The following is a 13,023-nucleotide window of genomic DNA, read 5'->3' on the forward strand; positions in this document are numbered from 1 at the left end:
TAACCTCTGCTGCCTGGCCACCACGGACTGAGAAGTTTCGGTGTGATTCCCGGTCAGGGCACATGCCCGGGTTGCAGGCTAGATCCCTAGTAGGTGACATGCAGAAGGCAGCCTATCAATATTTCTCTTTCACACTGATGTTTCTATCTCTCTCTCCCTCTAAAAAAAATCAATAAAAACATATTTTAAAATAAAATTTAGTGTAGTATGAAAGGAGAGAAGGTTAGCACTCCCCTTGACAAGGATGGAAGAGGCCCTGGGGCCTAACAACACACATACGGTTAAGGCATTGCCACCTACTTCGTGGCATCTAACCATCATTTAAAAATAAAATAAAATAAAATAAAATAGGACTTGTGGTCAAGGTGGTGGCATAGGTAAATGCAGTATTGCGTCCTCCCACAACCACATCAAAGTTACAACTAAACTAAAGAACAACCATCATTCAAAATCGCCTGAAATCAAGCTGAATGGAAGTCCTACAACTGAGGGGTCCCCCTCCCACACCAGGCACCCAGCTCAGGGTTCCAGTGCCATGAAGAGCAGTCCCCATACTTCTGGATGGAAAAATCAGCAGGAACTGAGGCTGAAGAAGGCTGAGGCAGCTGGAGCCCCAGGCAGCTCCTCTTAAAGGGCCCGCGCATGGACTTACTCAGACTCGCACCCTCCAGGCTCCAGCATGGGGGAGGCAGCTTGAAAGGTACCAGTGTCATATGGGGAAGAACTGAGCTGTTTGGCATTGGAGTGAGTGCTACAGAGGCAGCTTTCTCCTGGACAGATGTGCTGTCAGAGGCCTTTGTTCCTTTGGTGAGCCCTTCCCTGGGGTGGCAGACAGCCCCCATATCTGGGACTCCAGCAACCTGGCTCATACTGTTTGCCCGCCCTGGTGATTCCCTGAGGCCCCGCCCCACCCAACTTTCAGGCCCACCCAAGCTGTTGCCAGTTGCTTAGCCATAGGATTGGCCTGTCTTGGATCCTGCTTCAAGTTTTCCTAAATTCTTTCAAACAAGCAGCATCTGGTCTCAGCTAGCCCTACACCTCTCGTTAAGTAATACATAGAAACAAACAGCCAAAATGAGGAGACAAAGAAACAGGTCCCAAATGAAAGAAAAGAACAAAACTCCAGGAAAAGAGCTAAGCAAAATGGAGATAAGCAACCTAAGCTGAGTTCAAAACACTGCTCATAAGGATGCTCAATGGACTTAGTGAGAACCTCAGCTGACTTAGTGAGAACCTCATCTAACTTAGTGAGGGCCTCAAGAGCATAAAAAAGGACCAATCAGAAATGAAGGAGGCACTAACTGAAATGAATGAGGCACTAAATGAAATAAAGAATAATTTACAGCTTCAATAGTAGTAGAGTAGGTAAAGCCAAGAAGTAAACCATCGATTTGGAATATAAGGAAGCAAAACCACCCAATCAGAACATCAAAAAGACAAAAGAATAAAATAAAAAAAAAACAAGGATAGTGTCCGGAGCCTCTGGAACAACTTCAAGCATGCCAACATTTGTATCACAGGGTGCCAGAAGGAGAAGAGAGAGAGCAAGAAATTGAAAACTTATTTGAAAAAATGATGGAAAACTTCCCTAACTTGGTAAAGGAAACAAACATATATGTCCAGGAAGTACAGAGAGTCCCAAACAAGATGAACCCCAAGAGGCCCACACCAAAACACATCATCATCAAAATGCAAAAGTTTCAAGACAACGAGAGAATCTTAAAAGCAGCAGGAGAAAGGCAGATAGTTACCTACAAGGGAGTTCCCATAAGGCTGTCAGCTGATTTCTCAAAAGAAACTTTGCAGGCCAGAAGGGAGTGGCAAGAAATATTCAGAGTGATGAAAAGCAAGAACCTACAACCAAGATGACTCTATCCTGCAAAGCTGTCATTTAGAATTGATGGCCATATAAAGAGTTTCCCAGACAAGTAAAAGTAAAGGAGTTCATCACCACCAAACCGTTGTTATATAAAATGTTGAAGGGTCTTCTTGAAAAAAAGATTAAAAAAAATATGAACAAACAAAATGACAATGAATACATATCTATCGATAATTGAATCTACAAACAAAATGAACAAGCAGAACAGAAACATTCTCATAGATACAGAGAACATTTTGTTAGTTGCCAGATGGGAGGGGGGCTGGGGGAATGGGTGAAAAAGGTGAAGGGATTAAGAAGTACAAATTGGTTGCTAGACTGACAAATCTCAAAGGGAAAGGGGTTGGAAGGTGGGAAGAAATAAACCAAAGAACTTATATGCATAACCAATGAACACAGACTACAGTGTGGGAAAAGGCAGGAGGGAGGCAGGAGTGGGGAGGAGGGGGTCAATGGGGGAAAAATAAGGAACATCTATAATACATTCAACAATAAAGTTAAGTTTAAAAAATAAATAAAATAAAATAACATTTAAAAAATTAACCTCTACTGCCATCTACTAAGCATTTAAGAATAACACCTTGCCCTAGCCGGTTTGGCTCAGCAGTTAGAGCGTTGGCCTGTGGTCTGGAGACACCCGGGTTTGGTTCCCGCTAAGGGCACGTACCTCGGGTGCAGTTTGTCCCTGGCCCTGGTTGGGTCGTGTGGGTGGCGACCACTCGATGTGTCCCTTGTCGAGGTTTTTCTCTCTCTCTTCCTCTCTTTCCCTCCTGCTCTATCTGAACAAAGAATGGAAAAATGTCCTCCAGCGAGGATTAAAAAAAAGAATAACACCTTAGTGGATATTATCTGGAAAAGCTCTTCTCTGCTGTCATCTGTTGTGAAAATTGGGAATAATAACTGGGAGGATGTCACGAGAAAACACACAACTCTGCTGCCATAAAGTGTGCAACCTGTAAATAACATTTGAGTGCATGTCACTCAAGAGAGTGAAGAGTTATTCTGTGTTGCCATTTAGTATGCATCTGTGGTGAATAACACCTGAGTGGAGGTCACCAATTAAAGATCTCTGCTGCCATTTAGTATCCAATTAGTGAATTACACCTGAGCATGTGTCATTCTAACATGCTAATCTCTGCTGCAATTTCATGTGCATCTTGAAAATGATACCGGAATAGAGGTCATTAGGGAAAGTTACTGTCTGCTCTTATCCAGTATTCAATTTGGGAATAACACCTGAGTGCAGACCTTGAAGAAAATTCCTTTTTTGTTGCCATGGAGTGTGCACATTAGGAATAACTCTACAGTGAAGGTCACCAGGAAACAGTTCTCTTCTACCATCTAGTATGCGTCTTGTGACTGGTTGTTACCAAAAAAAGCTTCTCTCTGCTGCCATCTATCACCTTGAGGGTATCTTCCCAGGGCTGGTCACGAGGAAAAGCGTTTCTCTGCTGCCACCTAGCGTACAAGTCAGAGAGAAGCCACAGTGGAGGTCTCCTGGGGACCACTCGGCTGCTATCTACTGAGCAACTAGTGGACAGCACCTGATGATGGGTCATAAAAATCCACTCACGCAGGCCCCTCCCCCGGGTCTCTCTCAGTGCCCCGGACACAGCAACCTGCGGCCTTGGGAAAACGCAGAGAACGAGGGCAGGAAGGGGGTGGGGTGGGGAGAATGAGGGAAGCACAGAGAGCGCAAGAGAAACGGAGCAATGCGGGGGACAGTCCTGGAGAAACGGAGAACATACAGCGCGTGCGCGTGAGAGAGAGGGAGAGAGAGGGAGAGAGAGGGAGGGAGAGAGAGAGAGAGAGAGAGAGAGAGAGAGAGAGAGAATGGAAAGCACCAGGGGAGAAAGACAGTGTGAGAAAGCTGAGAAAATGAGAGAGCTGAGAACGCAAAGAAAATGAAGAGAAAGACGAGAAAACAAAGTGCATGGAAAACGTGGAGATAATGTGGGGAGAACGGAGAGAGCAGAGAAAACTCCGAGAACAGTGGACAATTGAAAGCGCAAGAAATATGGAGAGAATGAGGCGAGAACAAGGAGAAACGGAGGGCACGCAGAAAACAGAAGCTGGAGAAAACTGAGAGGCTCGAGAGAGAGCCAAACAGACCAAGCTTGTCGGAAATTTAATAAAGTTTTGCCAAAAACCTTAATATATAATAAAAACTACCAGAATCTGGATACCTATGACTTAACAGCAATAGTGTCCACGACCTAAACAAAATACAAGACGTGTGCAGAAACAATCTGCAAGTGATAATCACGAGGAAGTAGAAACCAGCACAGAAATGACAGGGTGGATGATAAACTACCCAAGAATTTAAAAAGTTTATTCAAGTATTTATAACAAACATGAAAATAAAAGACATGGAGGAACACACACACACACATGCATGTGTATGTGTGTGTGTGTGTGTATATATATATATGTATATATTTGAAAACACTCACATGGATAGTATATGAGTAAAAATGAGCCTGGCCGGTGTTGCTCAGTGGATTCAGCGTCATCCCATGGACTGAGAGGCCCCGGTTGAATCACAGTCAGGGCACATGCCTGGGTTTTGGCCTGGATCCCCAGTAAGGGGCATGCAGAAGGCAGCCGATTGATGTTTCTCTCTCACATCGATGTTTCTCTCTCTCTCTCTCTCTCTCTCTTCCTTCCTCTCTCCCTCTCTCTTTCAAAAAAAGTAAAATCTAAAACCGAATGTCTGTTGATAGGCTCAACAGCAAATTAAGTATTGTGGAAACAACAATAGATTGTGAACTTGAAGACATAGAAATAACAGCTACCCAAACTATAGCACAGAGATAAAGTCTGCCTCTTCTGCCTCCCCCCTCCCCCAAGAAGCAAGCTTTTTGAGAATGCAATCTATCAAGGGTCTAATATATTTATAATCAGAGACCCAGAAGGAAAAGAGGCAGAAAAACAAAACAAAACTAAAACTGAGAACTTTTTTCACAGGAGGTCTCTACTGCATGACGTTAAAGAAATGAATTCAAGCCCTGGCCAGTTTGGCTCAGCGGTTAGAGGGTCGGCCTGCTGTCCAGAGAGACCCGGGTTTAGTTCCCGCTAAGGGCACATACCTCAGTTGCAGTTTGTCCCCGGCCCAGGTTGGGTCGTGCGGGTGGCAGCCACTCGATGTGTCCCTTTTACGTCGATCTCTCTCTCTCTCCCTCCCCCCCTCTCTCCCTCCCACTCCTCCCACTCTATCTGAACAAAAAATGAAAAAATGTCCTCGGGTGAAGATAAAAAAAAAAAAAGAAATAAACGAATTCAAGCTTAATTATTCAAGAAAATTATTCCGGTTAGAAAGATAAATCTATTTTTTGTGTGTGTTTATTTTTTTTGTTGATCTATTTTTTAAAAAACCTCATCTTTATTGTTGAATGTATTCCAGATGTCCCTCCTTTTTTCCCCATTGACCCCCTCCTCCCCAATCCCATCCCCCTCCTGACCTCCCCCACACTATTGTCAGTGTCCATTGGTTATGCATATATGCATAGAAGTACTTTGGTTTATATCATCTCGCCATCCCTCCCAACTTCCCTTTGAGGTTCATCAGTCTAACAACCAACTTGTACTTCTTAATTCCTTCATCTTTTTCACCCATCCCCCTCTACCCCCCACCCATTTGGCAAGCAACAAAAAGTTCTCTGAATTTATGAGTTTGTTTCTGTTCTGCTTGCTCATTTTGTTTGTAGATTCAATTATTGATAGATATGTATTTCTTGCCATTTAATTGTTCATATTTTTGTTCTTCTTCTTCTTCAAGAAGACCCTTCAACATTTCATATAATTCTGGTTTGGTGGTGATGAAGTCCTTTATCTTTTTCTTGTCTGGGAAACTCTTGATATGTTCATCAATTCTAAATGATAGCTTTGCAGGGTAGAGTAATCTTTTTTTTTTATCCTCACCCAAGGACGTTTTTCCATTTTTTGTTCAGATAGAGTGTTTCATCAGTCTAACAACCAATTTGACTGGAGGGAGAGAGAGAGAGAGAAACATCGACATGAAAGGGACACATCGAGTGGTTGCCACCCACACAACCCAACCAGGGCCGGGGACAAACTGCAACTGAGGTATGTGCCCTTAGCGGGAACTGAACCATGGATATCTCTTGCTACTCCTTTCTGGCCTGCAAAGTTTCTTTTGAGAAATCAGCTGACAGTTTTATGGGAACTCCTTTGTAGGTAACAAACTGCTTTTCTCTAGCTGCTTTTAAGATTCTCTCTTTGTGTTTAACCTTTGGCATTTTGATGATGATGTGTCTTGGTGTGGGCCTCTTCAGGTTTATCTTGTTTGGGATCCTCTTTATGCTTCCTGGACTTGTATGTCTGTTTCCTTCACCAAGTTAGGGAAGTTTTCTGTCATTATTGTTTCAAATAAGTTTTCAATTTCTTGCTCTCTCTCTTCTCCTTCTGGCACCCCTGTGATGCAAATGTTTGCAGTTGTCCCAGAGGCTCCTGACACTATCCTCATTTGGGGGGGGGGGATTCTTTTTTCTTTTTGCTATTCTGATTGGGTGGTTTTGCTTCCTTATATTTCAAATCAATGGTTTGCTTCTTGGCTTTACCTACTCTATTATTGATTCCCTATAAATTATTCTTTATCTCAGTTAATGCCTCCTTCATTTCTGACTGGTCCTTTTTATGTTGTTGATGTTCTCACTAAGTCCCTTGAAGGTCTCATTAAGTTCCTTGAGCATCCTTATAACCAGTGTTTTGAACTCTGCATCTGATTGATTGCTTATCTCCATTTTGTTTAGTTCTTTTCTTGGAATTTTCTTCTGTCCTTAATTTGGGACATATTTCTTTGTCTCCTCATTTTGGCTGCTTCCCTGTGTTTGTTTCTATGTATTAGGTAGAGCTGCTATGTCTCTGGGCTTCATAAGGTGGCCTATTGTTGTAGGTGTCCTATAGGATCCAGTGGCACAGCCTCCCTGGTCACCCAGCTGGGCCCTCAAAGTGCACCCCTAGAGTGGACTGTACACCCTTCTGTTGTAATTGAGTCTTGATTGCTGTTGGTAAGTCAATGGGAGGGATTTACTCAGGCTGATCAGCTGCAAAGACTGGCTGTGCCCACTAACCACTGGCCTCTGACCACCTTGGAGGATCAGCTGTGTAGAGTCCCACCACCCAGAGCAAGACTTACTTCATCAGGGCTCAGGTACCCACTGAGCCCACCCCTTGAGTGTGTCGCTTATGGAGGTGTTGGGTGGTGGCGCTTAGATGTGATCTGTCCACTGGGTGTGCTGGCTCTGGGGCAAGGTCAGCCGTGTTCTACCTGGGGCCACCAGGCATAAGCTACAAAGTGATCTGCCAACGGCTGCTTCTTGTGCTGGGCTTAGAGGTGCCCAGGTGAAGCCCAGCTGTGAACAAGGCTGGCTGCTTCTAGCGCAAGGCCTAGGGCCACTTAACAAGAAGCATGGGGCTCACTGAGACCAGATGCTGCTTGTTTGAAAGAATTTAGGAAAATCTAAAGCAGGAGCCAAGACAGGCCAATCCTATGGTAAAGCCACTGAAAACAGCTTGGTTGGGCCTGAAAGTTGGGTGGGGCAGGGCCTCAGGGAATCACCAGGGTGGGGCAAACAGTGTGAGCCAGGTTACTGGAGTACCAGATATGGTGCCATCTGCCTGCCCTGTGGGGGAAGGGCTCACCAGAGGAACAACAGCCTCTGCCAGCATGTCTGTCTGAGAGAAAGCTGCCTCTCCAGCTCTCATCCAATGCCAAACAATTCAGTTCTTCCCCGTACGTCTCTGGTGCCTTTCCAGCTGCCTCCCCAACACTGGAGCTCAGAAGGAGCAAGTCCGAGTAAGCCCTTAGCAGCCTCACCTTCCCTCAGCCTCAGTTCCCGCTGGTTTTACAGCCAGAAGTGGACTTCTCTTCCTGGTACTGGAACCCTGAGCTGGGCGCCTGGTGTGGGGCAGGGACCCCTCACTCCTCAGGGGGACCTTCACAGCCAAGGTGTTCTCCTGATTTTTATCTGCCACACGTGGGTGTGGGACCAGCCCCTCCGCCTCCGCCCCTTCGCCCTCCTACCAGTCTTGGTGTGGCTGCTTCTTTGATTTCGTAGTTGTAGGACTTCCATTCAGCTTGATGTCATGCAATTCTTCTTCTTCTTTTTTTTTTAATCCTCACCCAAGGACATTTTTGCATTTATCTTCAGATAGAGCGGGAGGGAGAGAGGGAAAGAGAGAGAGAGAAACATCGATGTGAGAGACACATCGAGTGGTTGCCACCCACACCACCCCAACTGGAACTGGGGACACACTGCAACCGAGGTACATGCCCTTAGTGGCAACCAAACCCAGGACTCTCTGGTCCGCGGGCCGACACTCTAACCGCTGAGCCAAACTGGCCAGGACTGTCATGCGATTCTTGATGTAGTTGTGGAAGGAGGCGAGTACCGCGTTTACCTGTGCTGCCATCTTGACCAGATACTTTTCTTTTTTTTTAGAGAGAGAGAGAGAAAGGGAGGAGAGTTAGAAACATCAATGAGAGAGAACATCGATAGGCCGCCTCCTGCATGCTCCCGACTGGGGATCTGGCCCACAACCTGGGCATGTGCCCTGACCAGGAATCGACCTCTTGGTTCAGGGTCGACTCTCAACCACTGAGCCACACAGGCTGGATGCAAAGAATTGCTTTTTATGAGGGTTTACACTCAGGTATTGTTCACCAGTTGGACAGTAGGTGGCAGCAGAGAAGTGCGTTTTTCTGGTCACCTTGCACTCAGGTGTTAGTCCCAAAACACAGGCAAGATGCCAACAAAGAGCCTTTCCTTGCCTTAAGGGCTCTGCTCACTCCGCGTAGAAATGAGAACCCAGACCCCTCGCCCTTGGCTCCCTTTGAGATAGTTCATGTTTCAGGCCCTTCACAGACCTCATCTCACCAACTACTTCCATTTGCCCAATGAGACAAGGACAATGACTATTTTTATCTTAGAGGTGTTTCAACTGAAGACTCGTTCAAACACAGCTGTGAGTCTAGAACAGAGGCCTAGATGGGCCGGTGAGTGTGCACACCCAGTGTCCTGCACAAATGCGGTAAGACATAGTCCTCTCAGGTGTGGGTTGAATGTTGGTCATTCTATTTGAAGAACATCTCCACATAACCTAACTGCCCAGCTGCCCATGCATTCACCCAAGCTGGTGTTTGGGTGGGACTTGGGCAAGCAGCTGGGAAGGGGACAGGTGGAGAGGGAGGAGCACAGCCAACACCAGATCTCTGTCACAGCGACTTCCCCGCTTTTACTCCCTGCCTGACCTCCAGCTTTGAAAATCTGTTCTGTCCAGAGCTCTGGTCCACCGCTACACATGTTCCCTTCCTCTGAGGTCTCAACTGACCAGAGCTTCCTAACTGTGCAGAATGGAGTCTAAGGTGGCAGTTTCTTTACGGGGGAGTGCCTGAGCCCGACAGGCGCAGAGCCAACTCCTGGAGCCACCGCCTACATGCTGTGTGATTTTGGGCACAGAAATGGAAAGCCGTCTCCTCCTCTGTCAGATGGGATGACGCTCCCCCTGGGGCGGCTGTGCGGGTCCAGTGAGGTGTGCATTTAGCTCCTGTGATCGGCACTCACTCTCCCTCCCTCTTCCCTTTTCTGTCTTTCCCTACCTTCTGTGAGCAGGATAAATCAAGAATTTAACAAAGTTTCCTTTTAGCAGAATGAGCTCTCCTATTGAGGTCCAAACACACAAAGATCCCCAAGTCCTAACTCTTACACCTGTGATAGCTTCATCCTCAGGACAGTATTACCCACAGCCTCCCCTGGTCCTCACACCCTGGCTCCTCTGTAGACTCATGGTCCTGCCTCAGCTCAGTCCAGCTCCACTTCTCACCAGTGTGCTCACTGGTCTGCTTCCTGTCCCTCTGCCATCCAGTCCACCCTCCCCTGTGACCCCCTGGATCTCTCTTCCCTAAATTAGGGCTCTCATCCTGCCACTTCCCTGTGTAAGAACTGCCAACAGCTTCCCCTGCCTGGAAAATAAAGTCTCTGTCGTCAGCACAGTGTCAACACTCTTCTCCTGGTCCCGTTTTCGATCATAACACCCCGATTCGGTCACCAGGGACCCAGCTGTCAACACTGACCTCTCTGGCTGGAGGATCAGCCAGGGCTTCAGCAGACAGAGGTGCCAGCAGAGATTGTGCCTGAACGCGGGAAAGGGGATAAAATACAGGCTCTACTTAATGATCATGTGTCAATATTTGTTCCTTAATTGTAACAATTCTGAACAGAAAAATTCAAAGGAATGAGAAATTAACAGTCAGATAAGAGAAAACTATTGCATCAGACTGGAAACCTGGGGGACTGCCTAGTAAGAATACACATCAATAGCCCTGGCAGGTTTGGCTCAGAAGGTAGAACGTTGGCCCACGGACCAAAGTAGTTGCAGGTTCGATCCCGATCAAAGGGCACATACCCCGGTTGTAGTTCAGTGCCAGGCCCTGGTCAGGGTCATGTGGGAGGCAACCAGTTGACATTTTTCTCTCTCTTTCCCACTCTATCTGAAGATAAATGGAAAAATATCCTCAGGTGAGGATTTAAAAAGAAAGACACATTAATAAAATAGGGAAATTACAAACAAATAAATTAGCCCACCAGGACCCTGTTTCCCTTTCTGGTTCTTCTCCCCTTGTTCTGCGGGTTCCGTCTCTGGGGACAGGGAAGGAACAGGAACAGAGCTGTTCCCGGCCCCACTCAGTGTCTTCATCTCCCCCTCTCCCAGAGAGGACACCAGGCAGAGGGAGTCCAGAAACTACTGATTCTGCTGTGTCCGCTAACACCATGTGACTTCAATAGACTGGACACACTCACTGAGGCAAAGTAAAGTAGTAATTTTAGTGGCGGGAATAAAGTAATACTCGCTGGTTTAAGAGCAGGTTCAGGCCTGGCGAGTGCACACTCAGTCTCACAGTGGGACCTGGTCCCTCTCCAGCCCTCTGCCTGCTCAGTGCCTCTGGGGGCTCCATTCACAGGCACAGTCTCTCTCCCTGCATCGGGGCCTCCAGCGCCTCCAAGCTGCCACCTACTCACTGTCCATTTTTCCGGGAAGGGTTTCTTCTTCTCTTTGATTTCCTAAAAAGTCACATCTTTACATGGCTTTGACCTGGCTCATTCTTAAATCCGCCAGAGCACCCAGAGGGTGGAGCAAGGGATCGGCTGGACGTGGAGACAGCCCCTGGGAACTATGTGGAGGGGGAAAGGTGGGACGAGTTCCCAGAGGGAAGCTGACGTGCTGGACTGGGGCATGAACAGACACCAGGTCGGGGAAATCAGCAGATTCCACATCACTGACAGCCCATTGCACAGCTGTGGGATCTGAAGCCACACAGGAGGGCTTCACAGGGTCAGAGGCTGCAGCCACCGTGTGTCCTCCCACCAGGGCGAGAAACAACTCCACTTGATGAAAAAGCAGCACTGCTGTTGGTGGGAAACTCAACTCCTGCCTTGGGCATCCGGTTCCTGCATCATGGGCCCAAACAGCCCGTGCCCACTCGGAAGGCACCAGGAGACAGAGGTGCAGCTGTGACGACGTGAAAAGAAAGAGAGGAATGTGGGGTTAAAAGTATTGTAAAGGAAGGGAGATACCAAAACATGTTTAAATTCGCAGGGGAAGAACTCCGTGGAGAAGTTAGGATGCATTACAGACACGATAACCAAAACAGCAAGGTCCCAGAGAAGAAGGGAGGGGGACCCGGTACACGTGGATGGGAAGCAGGACCCTTCACATGTGGTAACAGGAAGAAAGTGAGGGTGGGTGCAGGGACAGGCCCACTTGTGGACTCGGAGATTCCTGCACATTTCCTCTACACCAGTGCTTCTTGGCCATGGGATAGTTTGTCCTCTGCACCGGTGCTTCTTGGCCATGGGATAGTTTGTCCTCTGCACCAGTGCTTCTTGGCCATGGGATAGTTTGTCCTCTGCACCGGTGCTTCTTGGCCATGGGATAGTTTGTCCTCTGCACCGGTGCTTCTTGACCATGGGATAGTTTGTCCTCTACACCGGTGCTTCTTGGCCATGGGATAGTTTGTCCTCTACACCGGTGCTTCTTGGCCATGGGATGGTTTGTCCTCTACACCGGTGCTTCTTGGCCATGGGATAGTTTGTCCTCTGCACCGGTGCTTCTTGGCCATGGGATGGTTTGTCCTCTACACCGGTGCTTCTTGGCCATGGGATAGTTTGTCCTCTACACCGGTACTTCTTGACCACGGGATAGTTTGTCCCCACCCTGGGGACACTTGGCAATGCCTGAAGACATGTTTAGTTGTCACAGTGGCGGGGGAGGGAGGCACCAGGGAAGTTACTGGCATCCAGTAGGTAGAGACCACCAGGGACACCTGCTCAGCATCCCAAAGTGCACAGGACAGTCCCCACCACAAAAAAGAAATCAACCAGCCCAGGGGTCAACAGTCTGAGGTCAATGAGCAAGATCTGCTGCGAAGAAAGGTGGAGCGTCCTCAACAAAGAGGAACCAAACAGGTGGCCAGCTTCACTCGCCACCACTCTAAGCGCCAGAGAACCTTCCAGAGAACCTTCCAGAGAAGGGATGGCACCAGTGAGCCTCGTGCTCAGACGGGGCTGGCTTCCCCGGTCCCAGGGGCGGCTCTGAGGTCGGGGTCCTCACCCACCGCCAGGCACGCGCGGGGCTGGGCTGCGCCCCGAAGCCAGGACTGAAAGCAGTTTCTGAAAAAGGGTCACACGCAAAGGTGTTCTCGCTCTCCTGGGTCTCCCCTCTCCCTTCCTCTCTCTCTAAATCAATGGAGAAGGAAAAATTTTAATAAAATAAAATAAATAAAAGACAGAGGCGGTCACAGCGCATCGTCAACAAGACGCCCGGACGTGGGCTCGGGGACAGGCCGGAGGACACAGCGGGCTGACAGCGGAGCAAGGGGACGGGCCCAGGACGCGGGGCGAACCTCCAAGGCGGGTACCTATTCGGGAGACCCGGTTCCCCCCATTCTCCTCCCCTCCGAGGGGACCCGCTACACAGACGGGCCTCCCGGGCCCAGACCCGCCCAGACGCGCCCCGGCCCCCCGCGGCCCCCCGCGGACCCCCCCCCCCCAGGCCCCGCCGGCACCGCGCCAGCCGCCTCGCGGGTCCTTCAGGCCCTCGGCGGGCAGCCCGGGGCGGGGTCC

General features: G+C 48.4%; 1 non-coding gene across 1 annotated transcript; it reads left to right on the plus strand.

Moving 5' to 3' along the window:
* The first annotated feature begins 200 nt into the window (after positions 1–200).
* LOC118641205 lies at positions 201–326 on the plus strand. The gene has a single exon (XR_004961567.1). It is a non-coding gene; the product is annotated as a U6atac minor spliceosomal RNA (small nuclear RNA).
* The last annotated feature ends 12,697 nt before the right edge of the window (positions 327–13,023 follow it).

The sequence above is a fragment of the Molossus molossus genome, unplaced genomic scaffold (genome assembly GCF_014108415.1).
Source record: "Molossus molossus isolate mMolMol1 unplaced genomic scaffold, mMolMol1.p scaffold_m16_p_26, whole genome shotgun sequence".
Classification (NCBI taxonomy): Eukaryota; Metazoa; Chordata; class Mammalia; order Chiroptera; family Molossidae; genus Molossus; species Molossus molossus.